This window comes from Amia ocellicauda, chromosome 2, assembly GCF_036373705.1.
Source record: "Amia ocellicauda isolate fAmiCal2 chromosome 2, fAmiCal2.hap1, whole genome shotgun sequence".
Classification (NCBI taxonomy): domain Eukaryota; kingdom Metazoa; phylum Chordata; class Actinopteri; order Amiiformes; family Amiidae; genus Amia; species Amia ocellicauda.
This window is the reverse complement of record NC_089851.1, coordinates 53018919-53032871: the sequence shown is the minus strand read 5'-3', so window position 1 is coordinate 53032871 and position 13953 is coordinate 53018919. Positions and strand designations below refer to the sequence as shown.

At 42.9% G+C, this 13953-nt stretch overlaps 2 non-coding genes across 2 annotated transcripts; one reads left to right on the top strand and one right to left on the bottom strand.

Moving 5' to 3' along the window:
* Window positions 1–11165: 11165 nt before the first annotated feature.
* Window positions 11166–11239, top strand: trnat-cgu (transfer RNA threonine (anticodon CGU)). Its single transcript has one exon. It is a non-coding gene; the product is annotated as a tRNA-Thr (tRNA).
* A 164-nt stretch (window positions 11240–11403) lies between these two features.
* Window positions 11404–11477, bottom strand: trnan-guu (transfer RNA asparagine (anticodon GUU)). Its single transcript has one exon. It is a non-coding gene; the product is annotated as a tRNA-Asn (tRNA).
* Window positions 11478–13953: the final 2476 nt, after the last annotated feature.

Below are 13953 nucleotides of genomic sequence, written 5' to 3'. Positions count from 1 at the left end.
GAAGATCTGGGCATCATCTGTGTAAAAATGGTAAGAGAAACCATGGGATGCAATGAGGGGGCCCAGGGAGTGAGTGTAGAGAGAGGACAAGAGGGGACCCAGAATGGAGCCTTGGGTTACACCTGTGAGGAGAGGTTGGGGGGTGGATGAGGAACCTCGCCATGTCACTTGGTAGGTCCCGTCGCTGAGGTAGGAGTAGAACCAGGTGAGAGCAGTTCAGAGATTCCAAGGTCAGCGAGGCAGGAGAGGAGGATGGAGTGATCGACAGTGTCAAATTCTGCAGAGAGATTGAGGAGGATGAGGACTGAGGAGAAGAAGGCCACCCAAGCACAGCTGAGGGAGTCAGTGACTGTAATTACATAAAATCCATTACCAGTAAAAACATGGAATATGCATACCTTACAAAGGTTACAGATTTTTTTTTTATCATTCTTGCCTCACAGAATTACAGACCAGTTGCAGCAGTGAAGTTGAAACTCAAGAACCTTCTTGTTTGTTTAGATTTGCACTCTTCTCACAGAACTGGTAACTAAAGTGCCCATAGGAAACCCACACAGACAGAGGTAGATCATGTGAACTCCACACAGACAAGCCCCCAAGCCAGGACTCAAACTCCAGACCCCTGTACCAGTGAGGCAGCAGTGCTAACCACCATGCCACCATGCTGCCCTACTAGGTCCACATTATTTTATACAGCTCTGGAAAGAATTAAGAGACCACTGCACATTTTTCTTAAATCAGCATCTCGACATGTATGGCAGTCATTCCATGCCAGTGTCTGTTGAATTCCAACACAGACACACCTCAATCTACTCAATGAGGTACTAATTAGGTGATCACCTGAACCAAATCATATTTAAGGAAGAAAAGTATATCACTATCCTCTTGCATTAGGACCAGCTGGATGGCAAAAACAGTGCTAGTAGAACCTCAAAAGTAATTGGAATCGGAAAATAACTATTGACCATGCCAAAAGAGTTGAAAAGTAAAGTTTTGAGAAAATTAGGTTTCAATTCTGGCTTTACTGGCAGAGGGATACAGTGAGAATTGCTTCCATTCTTAAAATGTCAAAGATGGCGGTTCATAAGAACAAGGTCAAGCAGCAGACATTGGGGACAACAAAGCTACCAGCAGAAGACAAAAACGACTCTCCACTGACCGGGATGACCGCCAACTCATTGGAATGTCACTCAACAACCGTAGGATGACATCAAGTGACCTACAAAAAGAATGGCAAACGACAGCTGGGGTGAAGTGCACTGCGAGGATGGTTCGAAACAGGCTCCTAGGGGCAGGGCTGAAGTCTTGCAAAGCTAGAAAAAAGCGAGAAGCAAAGAAGAGCCAGGCTGAGGTTTGCAAAAGACCATAAGGTTTGGACCGTAGAGGACTGGAGTAAGGTCATCTTCTCTGATGAGTCAAATTTTCATCTTTGCCCAACACCTGGTCATCTAATGGTTAGACGGAGACCTGGAGAGGCCTACAAGCCACAGTGTCTCGCACCCACTGTGGAATTTGGTGAAGGATCAGTGATAATCTGGGGGTGCTTCAGCAAGGCTGGAATCAGGCAGATTTGTCTTTGTGAAGGACGCATGAATCAAGCCATGTACAAGGTTGTCCTGAATGAAAACTTGCTTCCTTCTGCTCTGATCCTTCTGCTGTGTTCCCCAAATCTGAGGATTGTTTTTTCCAGCAGGACAATGCTCCATGCCACACTGCCAGGTCAATCAAGGTGTGGATGGAGGACCACCAGATCAAGACCCTGTTATGGCCAGCCCAATCTCCAGACCTGAACCCCATTGAAAACCTCTGGAATGTGATGGATGGAAGATGGATGGTCACAAGCCATCAATCAAAGCCGAGTTGCTTGAATTTGTGCGCCAGGAGTGGCATAAAGTCACCCAACAGCGATGTGAAAGACTGGTGGAGAGCATGCCAAGACGCATGAATGCTGTGATTGAAAATCACCAAATATTAATTTCTGAACTCTTTGTAAGTTAAAACATTAGTATTATGTTGTTTAAAAATTAATATGAACTTATTTTCTTTGCATTATTTGAGGTCTGACAACACTGCATCTTTTTTGTAATTTTGTCCAGTTGTAAATTTCTGCAAATAAATGCTCTAAATGACAATATTTTTATTTGGAATTTGGGTAAATGTTTTCAGCAGTTTATAGAATAAAACAAAAATTTTCATTTTACCAAAAAATATACCTATAATTAGTAAAACCAGAGAAACTGATAATTGTGCACTGGTCTCTTAATTTTTTCAAGAGCTGTATACACCTTTATATGCGCTGCCATATCAAACATTTAACACTAAAGCATGCTTGTGAATAAATGTTATGCTTTGGAATTTTAATATTGACATGAATAGACAATCCATGCAAGTAAACTCAAACACACAATAACAAGTGGTATTGTCACTGTTGTATCCCACACATCCCGCAATTCACAAGCTCCCCTGCAGAGGTCAGCATCACCGGAATTCTAAACCCTCACATTCCCCAGCAATCAGCCACTTAACATTCCTCGGCACCATGTGCACTTGTTCTATCATCCTCGAACTCCCATTGGACCAGCACCCTCCTTCACCGTCCTCTGCTCCTCTCTGCTACACATATAAACCCCTCTGTGACTTTAATTCACTGCTAAGTCTTGTATCCTTTTGTTATTGATTGTTTACAACTTCCACGTGGTCCTCCACCAATTCCCGTATTCTCCCTACCAGCCTGTTTGCCTGATCATTGACCCCCTGCTTGTCTTATCGACCAGGACTTGTGGATTTCCCTGGATATTACGGTTTGCCGGCATTGACCACAGCCTGTTTCTGACCACCTCTCACTCCGCACCTGGGTTCCCCGCCATGGCAGTCCTTCGTTACAGGTATACAGTCCGGTCCATAAATATTTGGACAGACCCAATTGTCAATTTGGCTCTGTACACCATCACAATGGATTGGAAAGGAAACAATCAAGATGTGCTTTAAGTGTAGACTTTCATCTTTAATTGGAGGGTAGTTACATCCAAATCGGGTGAATGGTGTAGGAATTAAACCAATTTTTATGTGGTCCCCCCAATTTTAGGGGCTCAAAAGTATTTGGACAAACTAACATAATCATTAATTAAATTGTGAGTTTCAATACTTGGTTGTGATGCGGGACAGTGGCCTGTCCGAATGCCAAATATATTTGCACCATTGTTGCCGTAAGATTGTGTAACCCATGTATGAATTTAAGCTTTGTGTATTGCTCCGCAGAGGACAGGTGCAGTAGTTCTGTGTAGCTGATTTTTAGTAAAACATTTTCATCCAAGGCTATAGAGAAAACAGAAGACAAAGGAGAAGTCTGTGATCAAGTTTGGGGTACATCATTGACGTCATCCAGTTGCCCAGCAACCAAAGGGAGTCATCTTGTATATGATAGCATGTTCTTTAGAAAAACCTTAGATGTGTCTTGCTGACTGACCATCTCCAGAGCACTTAGTTGTAGCTGAATAAACTATTTTGGTATTATTTCAGTTAAATCGGGTCCTGAGTATTCCTTGTCCGCCTGTTTATTGAGGGAGTAAAATTTCTCCCTATCAGTTGCAAATCCTTTGCAGTCAATGACTGCCTGAAGTCTGGAACCCATAGACATCACCAGATGCTGGGTTTCTTCCCTGGTGATGCTATGCCAGGCCTGCACTACAGCTGTCTTTAGATCCTGCTTGTTCTTGGGGTGTTTTGCCTTAGATATCAAAACAAACCAATCAGAGAGCAAAAACATTAGGTGGGGCCAAATCCACTAATAAGAACGTACTGGTGAGCGCAGGAACACCAAAAGGCCAGGAACACCACGGAAAACAACTGTGGTGGATGACAGAATTTTTTCCCTGGTGAGGAAAACCCCTTCACAACAGTTGGCCAGATCAAGAATACCCTCCAGGAGGTAGGCGTATCTGTGTCAATGTCAACAATCAAGAGAACACTTCACCAGAGTACATCTTGTGGTAAACCCTCTGTATTTAAACAGGAAATGGGAAGACCATATTAGAGTTTGGCAAAAAACATCTAAAGAACCCTGTACAGTTCTGGAACAACATCTTATGTACAGATGAGACAAAGATCAACTTGTACCAGAATGATGGGAAGAGAAGAGTATGGAGAAGGGAAGGAACTGCTCATGATCTGAAGCATACCACCTCATCTGTGAAACATGGTGAAGGTAGTGTTATGGTAAGGGCATGTATGGCTGTCAAGAGAACTGGTTGACTTTTGACAAAAGCAGCAGGATGAATTCTGAAATGTTTAGGGCTATGTTATCTGCTCAGATTCAGCCAAATGATTCAAAACTCATTTAACAGCACTTCACAGTGCAGATGAACAATAATGCAAAAGCAGGTAGAGGAAAGCAACCCCAAGAAGACTACCGTCACCAGCCACGAAACCAGACGGCTTTATGCCCTAGGGCTCGTTCAGGAGTTGAACACAGGACCTCTCGCACACTAAGTGAGAATCATACTCCTAGACCAACGGGCCAACTGAACAAGTGGCTTCACAAAGTTCTCCTCCTCAACAACACACTACATGTCCTCCTCCTCCTCCTCCTCCTCCTCCTCCTCAACAACCACAACAAACTTGCATAATACACATTTGTTTTATAGAAAAACACACAGATGACAGTCTGATTTCCCTTCAGCTGCACAAGCAACAGCATCTGAGGTCAAAAGCCCTCTTGTGCAGAGGAGCCCAAAAGCTGGCTTTTGACAGAGAGCACACTGTTCAGTGACCACTTAATAAGTAGGCCTAATCATTTCTTATTTTTTACAGAATAGGACACAGAAATAACTTATGATTACTTATTTGTTATCTACATTTTACTTTTCATAGTATTTCCAAACGTTTTTTATCGATGTATGAACAAACACAACCATTGAGACACACACTATTAGAGATTTTTCGTTTTATTTTCTTTATGAATGTAATGCAAAACAATATAGAGTAACAGTGACAAAAAGTGCCAGGGGTTTATGACAATACAGAAAGCACATTATAGAAAAGACCTGAAAAACACACAAGCACTACATCAGAGATACCACGCATTAAGTCCCTTCCCTGCGCTGTAGGCTCCATAGCGCTGCATCACTGCTGCCTCTCGCTAATCTCAAGATGAAGCTGGGGGTAGGTGTTCCATGGCCAGGCTGTCGTTCCCTCTGCCAAGTGTGTACAGGCCAAGATACCTCCATTACTTCAATCACTACATCTTCCGCTGACTTCTATAGGGGGCTGCGTGAACTACTGAAGTAATGCTGTAGAGATAAGTGTCCTTAAACTGGGAAATGGAAATAAAGATTAAGTAAGCATCACTCATTGAAGAAATGCATCACAGTGTCTCTGTCAGCCTGTACAGCAGCGCATGTTTGCCGTAGCCAACATTTATTCAGTGCCAAATTTCCTTGCACAAAGCCATAGCAGATTCTCAAGCCCTCCCATGTTGTTGATTATCTTGTATCCATGTATTAAGAATAATGGTAATGCTTTATTTTAAGTGTCCATTATAAACAATCTATTAACATGTTATGTTATTATTATATGATTAATTTTACAAATTATAAATATATTAGACATTTTTAAACTTTTTTGCTATAATATGTTTTAAGGTATTTAATAACATATTTAATAAAGGGTATAATAACATGACATTCGCACACCGATATCAATCTATTATCATTAACTGCCATGCCAGTTAATTACTGCTATTATCCATCCATTTTTGAAACCAGTTATCCTGGCGAAGGTCACCGAGCACTGATCCCGGCAGGCAAAGGGCACAAGGCAGGAATACACCCAGGACGGGACCCCAGTCCATCGCTGGGCAACACACACACACACACACACGCAGACACACCCACATACAGGGCAATTTAGAGCAGCCAATTAACCTAACCCACATGTTTTTGGACGGTGGGAGGAAACCCACGTGGACACGGGGAGAACATGCAAACTACATAGTATAGCAAAAATGTTTAAATAAAAATGTCTAATATATTTATAATTTGTAATAATCATATAACAATAACATAATCAATAATTTGTTAATAGATTGTTTATAATGGACACTCGTTAGCATAATAACTAATGTATGTTATCTATCTGTATGTAATGCTGTTGTCCTATAAGTCCTTTGTAAACAGGGATTTTTGAAATAACCATTACTTATTTTGTGAAAAAACAGGGAAACAGAAATAAGGAATGAGTAACTATTACTTATTTCTTCATACTACTAGAATCAGAATTCACAGAAAAAGTAATAAACAAGAAAGATAAAAATAAATAACCATTACTTATTTAAAAAAAAAAAAAACAGGAACCAGAAATAAATAAGTAAACTTTACTTATTTTGCAGAAAAAAAAAAAACAGTTTATTATTAATATATTGAGGAAACAATGAAAAAAATAACCATTACTTATTTTTTGAAAAATAAGGAATCTACTTCATAGAGGTTCTGAAATCAGCATACTTCTCATGGCAGGAAAGGAAACTGGAAGCCTTTTGACACATTTCTTGACTTTGATTGAAGATTTTCCAGTATTTTAATCAGACCTCCTGCCAGAATATATTCTGCAGTGGGTTTCAGAATGGGCTGCCAAAACTGCGTAATCTCCTCCACCAACCTTTCCTGGTTTTCCTTTGTTTGGTAAAACTGCATTTATGGAAGATACCCTTACAAAAATAAAATATTTAAAAATATATATTATTCTGAAATATGAAATGTATTTTAATGTATTAATATGTTTTATAAATTTGCATACCATTTTATAATATATGGTGAAAATATACTTTTAAATATCAATTGCACTGTCACTTGATACAGAAATATGGTCAAATACACTATATTATACAATACAAATATTGCTTAATATAACTTAAGTATATTCAGAATTATATGTAAACTTGTTTTTAATATATCTATAATTATATGCAAATATACTGTAACATCTACACATGTATTTTATACTAAATATATAAAAATGCATACATATATGTCCCCTTATAATATACATTTAGTATACTGCTAAATACACAACAATCTCATATTGCATGTATTGTATACTGTGAATATATTAGACTGCAAAAATGTTGCATTCTAAATATACTGGTAGAATATATTTGGATAAACTTCCAAACACATGTATACATGAAGTGTAACTTAAAACATTGGGATACTTCAATACTTTAATAGATTTCACTTGGTACTCACTTGGTGTTTGACCCCCTTTTGCCTTCAGAACTGCCTTAATTCTACGTGGCATTGATTCAACAAGGTGCTGAAAGCATTCTTTAGAAATGTTGGCCCATATTGATAGGATAGCATCTTGCAATTGATGGAGATTTGTGGGATGCACATCCAGGGCACGAAGCTCCCGTTCCACCACATCCCAAAGATGCTCTATTGGGTTGAGATCTGGTGACTGTGGGGGCCAGTTTAGTACAGTGAACTCATTGTCATGTTCAAGAAACCAATTTGAAATGATTCGACCTTTGTGACATGGTGCATTATCCTGCTGGAAGTAGCCATCAGAGGATGGGTACATGGTGGTCATAAAGGGATGGACATGGTCAGAAACAATGCTCAGGTAGGCTGTGGCATTTAAACGATGCCCAATTGGCACTAAGAGGCATAAAGTGTGCCAAGAAAACATCCCCCACACCATTACACCACCACCACCAGCCTGCACAGTGGTAACAAGGCATGATGGATCCATGTTCTCATTCTGTTTAGGGCATGTATTACAGATTCATTCAAAAAGGTCTCACTTTAGATTTGAGGAAACACTATTTACTTGTATCAGCGGTCATTCATTTGTCATTAATAGTTCTTCCAATTTCCGACCTTTTAGTTCCAGAGACCAATGTTTTGGTACCAGCTAAAAAAAACAAAAACAAATGTACATTAATTGGACAAATATGAAATATATAGTTACATGTAAAATATGGCCCAATATACAACGCTACAATTATTACAATTTACTTGCACTGTAATTACACGGTAACAAGAGTGAATTGACCAAGTAGTTTGTGTATAGTTAATTCAATTATTAAATACTAGTATGGATGATGTATGATTACAGAACGAGCTTACATACACTAAACAAGTAGTATGGCTTATTTACATGTAGTGTGTGTTTTTAACTTTACATATTCATGTAAAATGCTGCCAACCTTTGTGATGTTACCGATGACCTTAAACTCACCCCTTCTTAAAGTGTAACCACATGTGGTGATCAGGTGAGGGTCTGCCTCAAGCAGTTACGTGCTTGCCCAGGAGAACATGCAATATTGCCTATTAGCTTGGCTCGTTGCGTTTGTTTGTTCTCTCTCGATGGTTGGCTTCTGGGCTCCTCTGCACAAGGGAGGGCTATCGACCTCAGATACTGTTGCCTGTATAGCTGATGGGAAATCAGACTGTCATCTGTGTGTTTTGTTTTCTTTAAAGAAAATGTGTTTTTTACAAGTTCGTTGTTGTTGTTGAGGAGGAGGAGGTCGAAATGTGGTTTGCCGGCTTGTTATGGAGACCTTTGCTGAACGTGTACTCCTGAGCTGCACCAAAGGAGAGGCATTCTTTTCAGTTGTTTGCGGGCCTGCTGAACCATGCTCTCAGTGCTGTCTCACTGGGGATGGGGTTACCGTTCTGGAAAGACTCGTCAGCGCTACAGTCCATGCTATCAGTCAGTGAGCGTAGGTCTCCCGGTCTGCCCCAAGCAGTTACGTGCTTGCCCAGCAGAAACTGCGACACTGTCTGTTATCTTGGCTCGTAGGTCTAGAGGTATGATTCTTGCTTTGGGTTGCGAGAGGTTCCGGGTTCAACTCACAGACGAGTCCGCTTGGCCCCGCTTTGCAGTTACTGAAGCGTTCGTTTGTTCTCTCTCGATGGTTGGCTTCTGTGCTCCTCTGCACAAGGGAGATCTTTCGACCTCAGATACTGTTGGCTGTGTAGCTGATGGGAAATCAGACTGTCATCTGTGTGTTTTGTTTTCTTTAAAGAAAATGTGTATTTTACAAGTTCGTTGTTGTTGTTGAGGAGGAGGAGGAGCACGAAATGTGGTTTGCCGGCTTGTTATGGAGACCTTTGTTCAACGTGTACACCTGAGCTGCACCAAAGGAGAGGCATTCTTTTCAGTTGTTTGCGGGCCTGCTGAACCATGCTCTCAGTGCTGTCTCACTGGGGATGGCGTTACCGTTCTGGAAAGACACGTCAGCGCTACAGTCCATGCTATCAGTCAGTGAGAGTAGGTCTCCCGGTCTGCCCCAAAGCAGTTACGCGCTTGCCCAGCAGAAACTGCGACACTGTCTGTTAACTTGGCTCGTTGGTCTAGGGGTATGATTCTCTCTTCGGGTGCGAGAGGTCCCGGGTTCAACTCCTGGACGAGCCCGTTTGGCCCCGCTTTGCATTCTCTGAAGCATTTGTTTGTTCTCTCTCGATGGTTGGCTTCTGGGCTCCTCTGCACCAGGGAGGTCTTTCGACCTCAGATACTGTTGGCTGTGTAGCTGATGGGAAATCAGACTGTCATCTGTGTGTTTTGTTTTCTTTAAAGAAAATGTGTATTTTACAAGTTCGTTGTTGTTGTTGAGGAGGAGGAGGAGCACGAAATGTGGTTTGCCGCCTTGTTATGGAGACCTTTGCTGAACGTGTACTCCTGAGCTGCACCAAAGGAGAGGCATTCTTTTCAGTTGTTTGCGGGCCTGCTGAACCATGCTCTCAGTGCTGTCTCACTGGGGATACGGTTACCGTTCTGGAAAGACATTTCAGCGCTACAGTTCATGCTATCAGTGAGTGAGCGTAGGTCTCCCGGTCTGCCCCAAGCAGTTACATGCTTGCCCAGCAGAAACTGCGACACTGTCCGTAAACTTGGCTCGTTGGTCTAGATGTATGATTCTCGCTTTGGGTTGCGAGAGGTTCCGGGTTCAACTCACAGACGAGTCCGCTTGGCCCCGCTTCGCAGTCACTGAAGCGTTCGTTTGTTCTCTCTCGATGGTTGGCTTCTGTGCTCCTCTGCACAAGGGAGATCTTTCGACCTCAGATACTGTTGGCTGTGTAGCTGATGGGAAATCAGACTGTCATCTGTGTGTTTTGTTTTCTTTAAAGAAAATGTGTATTTTACAAGTTCGTTGTTGTTGTTGAGGAGGAGGAGGAGCACGAAATGTGGTTTGCCGACTTGTTATGGAGACCTTTGCTGAACGTGTACTCCTGAGCTGCACCAAAGGAGAGGCATTCTTTTCAGTTGTTTGCGGGCCTGCTGAACCATGCTCTCAGTGCTGTCTCACTGGGGATGGGGTTACCGTTCTGGAAAGACTCGTCAGCGCTACAGTTCATGCTATCAGTCAGTGAGCGTAGGTCTCCCGGTCTGCCCCAAGCAGTTACGTGCTTGCCCAGCAGAAACTGTGACACTGTCTGTTAACTTGGCTCGTTGGTCTAGGGCTATGATTCTTGCTGAGGGTGTGAGAGGCCCTGGGTTTAACTCCAGGACGAGCCCACTTGGCCCCACTTTGCAGTCACCGAAGTGCTTGTTCGTTTGCTCTTGAAGGCTGGCTTCTGGGCTCCTGTGCACATGGGAGGGCTATCGACCTCAGATACTGTTGCCTGTATAGCTGATGGGAAATCAGACTGTCATCTGTGTGTTTTGTTTTCTTTAAAGAAAATGTGTTTTTTACAAGTTCGTTGTTGTTGTTGTTGTTGTTGAGGAGGAGGAGGACATGTAGTGTGTTGTTGAGGAGGAGGAGGACGAAATGTGGTTTGCCGACTTGTTATGGAGACCTTTGCTGAACGTGTACTCCTGAGCTGCACCAAAGGAGACGCATTCTTTTCAGTTGTTTGCGGGCCTGCTGAACCATGCTCTCAGTGCTGATAGATAGATAGATAGATAGATGGATGGATGGACGGCAAGGCAAGCATCTGATTGACAGTGGTCCGTGATCGGCTGTTATGCTACTATGCTACTGACCTAACGTCCAATTCCCATTGCCGCCCCTGGACAGTCGCAACAGGGAGCATGTTGCTCCCGTCAACCTTACGTTTTCACCTCTGTGTGCTTCCTTTGTTGCAGCCTGCATCCAGATTTTGTTTTGTTTTGTTTTGTTTTGTTCCTTACGCCTGAGTGTAGGCACTGGGGAATGGGAGAGTCCTGGCACCGTGGCTTAGTTGGTCAAAGCGCCTGTCTCGTAAACAGGAAACCCTGGGTTCGACTCCTAGCAGTGCCTAGGTTTATGTTGGCCTAGGCAATGGAAAGGAAGTTTCTAAATGCTCAATACAATTTTGCAAGATGGCCGTCCGCAGCAAGCAGCTTAAGGTTACTGTAGCCGCAGTCTGGCAAGGTGACCGCCAGAAGTAGAAACAATAACAAGGGGTGGGGGGAGAAGTGGGCCGTCCCTGGGTGGATTCGAACCACCACCCTTTCGGTTAACAGCCGAACACGCTGACCGTTTGCGCCACAGAGACAGACGGAGGTGTTGTGGTTGCTGCAGTCGTGCAGTTCCTTCACAGTTGCCAGAAACCATTTCCAGCACACGATTATCTTTGTCCTTGAATGCAACATACGTGACCATTGGGGGAGCGATAGCAAGCAAGAGAGTTAGATATTGAGAGTCATAGATTGATAGCTAGCTAAATAGCTAGATAGATAGTTAGATAGATGGATGGATGGATGGCAAGGCAAGCATCTGATTGACTGTGGTCCATGATCTGCTGATATGCTACTATTCTACTGACCATTGGGGTAGCGATAGCAAGCAAGAGAGTTAGATTTCAAGAGTCATAGATAGATAGATAGATGGATGCATGGATGGACGGCAAGGCAAGCATCTGATTGACAGTGGTCCGTGATCTGATGTTATGCTACTATGCTACTGACCATTGGGGGAGCGATAGCAAGCAAGAGAGTTAGATTTCAAGAGTCATAGATAGATAGATAGATGGATGCATGGATGGACGGCAAGGCAAGCATCTGATTGACAGTGGTCCGTGATCAGATGTTATGCTACTATGCTACTGACCATTGGGGGAGCGATAGCAAGCAAGAGAGTTAGATATCGAGAGTCATAGATAGATAGATAGATAGATAGATGGATGGATGGATGGCAAGGCAAGCATCTGATTGACAGTGGTCCGTGATCTGATGTTATGCTACTATGCTACTGACCATTGGGGGAGCGATAGCAAGCAAGACAGTTAGATATCGAGAGTCATAGATAGATAGATAGATAGATGGATGGATGGACGGCAAGGCAAGCATCTGATTGACAGTGGTCCGTGATCTTCTGTTATGCTACTATGCTACTGACCATTGGGGGAGCGATAGCAAGCAAGAGAGTTAGATATCGAGAGTCATAGATAGATAGATAGATAGATAGATGGATGTATGGATGGACGGCAAGGCAAGCATCTGATTGACAGTGGTCCGTGATCTGATGTTATGCTACTATGCTACTGACCATTGGGGAAGCGATAGCAAGCAAGAGAGTTAGATATCGAGAATCATAGATAGATAGATAGATGGATGCATGGATGGACGGCAAGGCAAGCATCTGACTGACAGTGGTCCGTGATCTGATGTTATGCTACTATGCTACTGACCATTGGGGGAGCGATAGCAAGCAAGAGAGTTAGATTTCAAGAGTCATAGATAGATAGATAGATGGATGCATGGATGGACGGCAAGGCAAGCATCTGATTGACAGTGGTCCGTGATCTGATGATATGCTACTATGCTACTGACCATTGGGGGAGCGATAGCAAGCAAGAGAGTTAGATATCGAGAGTCATAGATAGATAGATAGATAGATGGATGGATGGATGGCAAGGCAAGCATCTGATTGACAGTGGTCCGTGATCTGATGTTATGCTACTATGCTACTGACCATTGGGGGAGCGATAGCAAGCAAGACAGTTAGATATCGAGAGTCATAGATAGATAGATAGATAGATGGATGGATGGACGGCAAGGCAAGCATCTGATTGACAGTGGTCCGTGATCTTCTGTTATGCTACTATGCTACTGACCATTGGGGGAGCGATAGCAAGCAAGAGAGTTAGATATCGAGAGTCATAGATAGATAGATAGATAGATAGATGGATGTATGGATGGACGGCAAGGCAAGCATCTGATTGACAGTGGTCCGTGATCTGATGTTATGCTACTATGCTACTGACCATTGGGGAAGCGATAGCAAGCAAGAGAGTTAGATATCGAGAATCATAGATAGATAGATAGATAGATGGATGGATGGACGGCAAGGCAAGCATCTGACTGACAGTGGTCCGTGATCTGCTGTTATGCTACTATGCTAGTGACCATTGGGGAAGCGATAGCAAGCAAGAGAGTTAGATATCGAGAGTCATAGATAGATAGATAGATAGATGGATGGATGGATGGACGGCAAGGCAAGCATCTGATTGACAGTGGTCCGTGATCTGATGTTATGCTACTATGCTACTGACCATTGGGGGAGCGATTGCAAGCAAGAGAGTTAGATATCGAGAGTCATAGATAGATAGATAGATAGATGGATGGATGGATGGCAAGGCAAGCATCTGATTGACTGTGGTCCATGATCTGCTGATATGCTACTATTCTACTGACCATTGGGGTAGCGATAGCAAGCAAGAGAGTTAGATATCAAGAGTCATAGATAGATAGATAGATGGATGCATGGATGGACGGCAAGGCAAGCATCTGATTGACAGTGGTCCGTGATCTGATGTTATGCTACTATGCTACTGACCATTGGGGGAGCGATAGCAAGCAAGAGAGTTAGATATCGAGAGTCATAGATAGATAGATAGATAGATAGATGGATGGATGGACGGCAAGGCAAGCATCTGATTGACAGTGGTCCGTGATCTGCTGTTATGCTACTATGCTACTGACCATTGGGGGAGCGATAGCAAGCAAGAGAGTTAGATATCGAGAGTCATA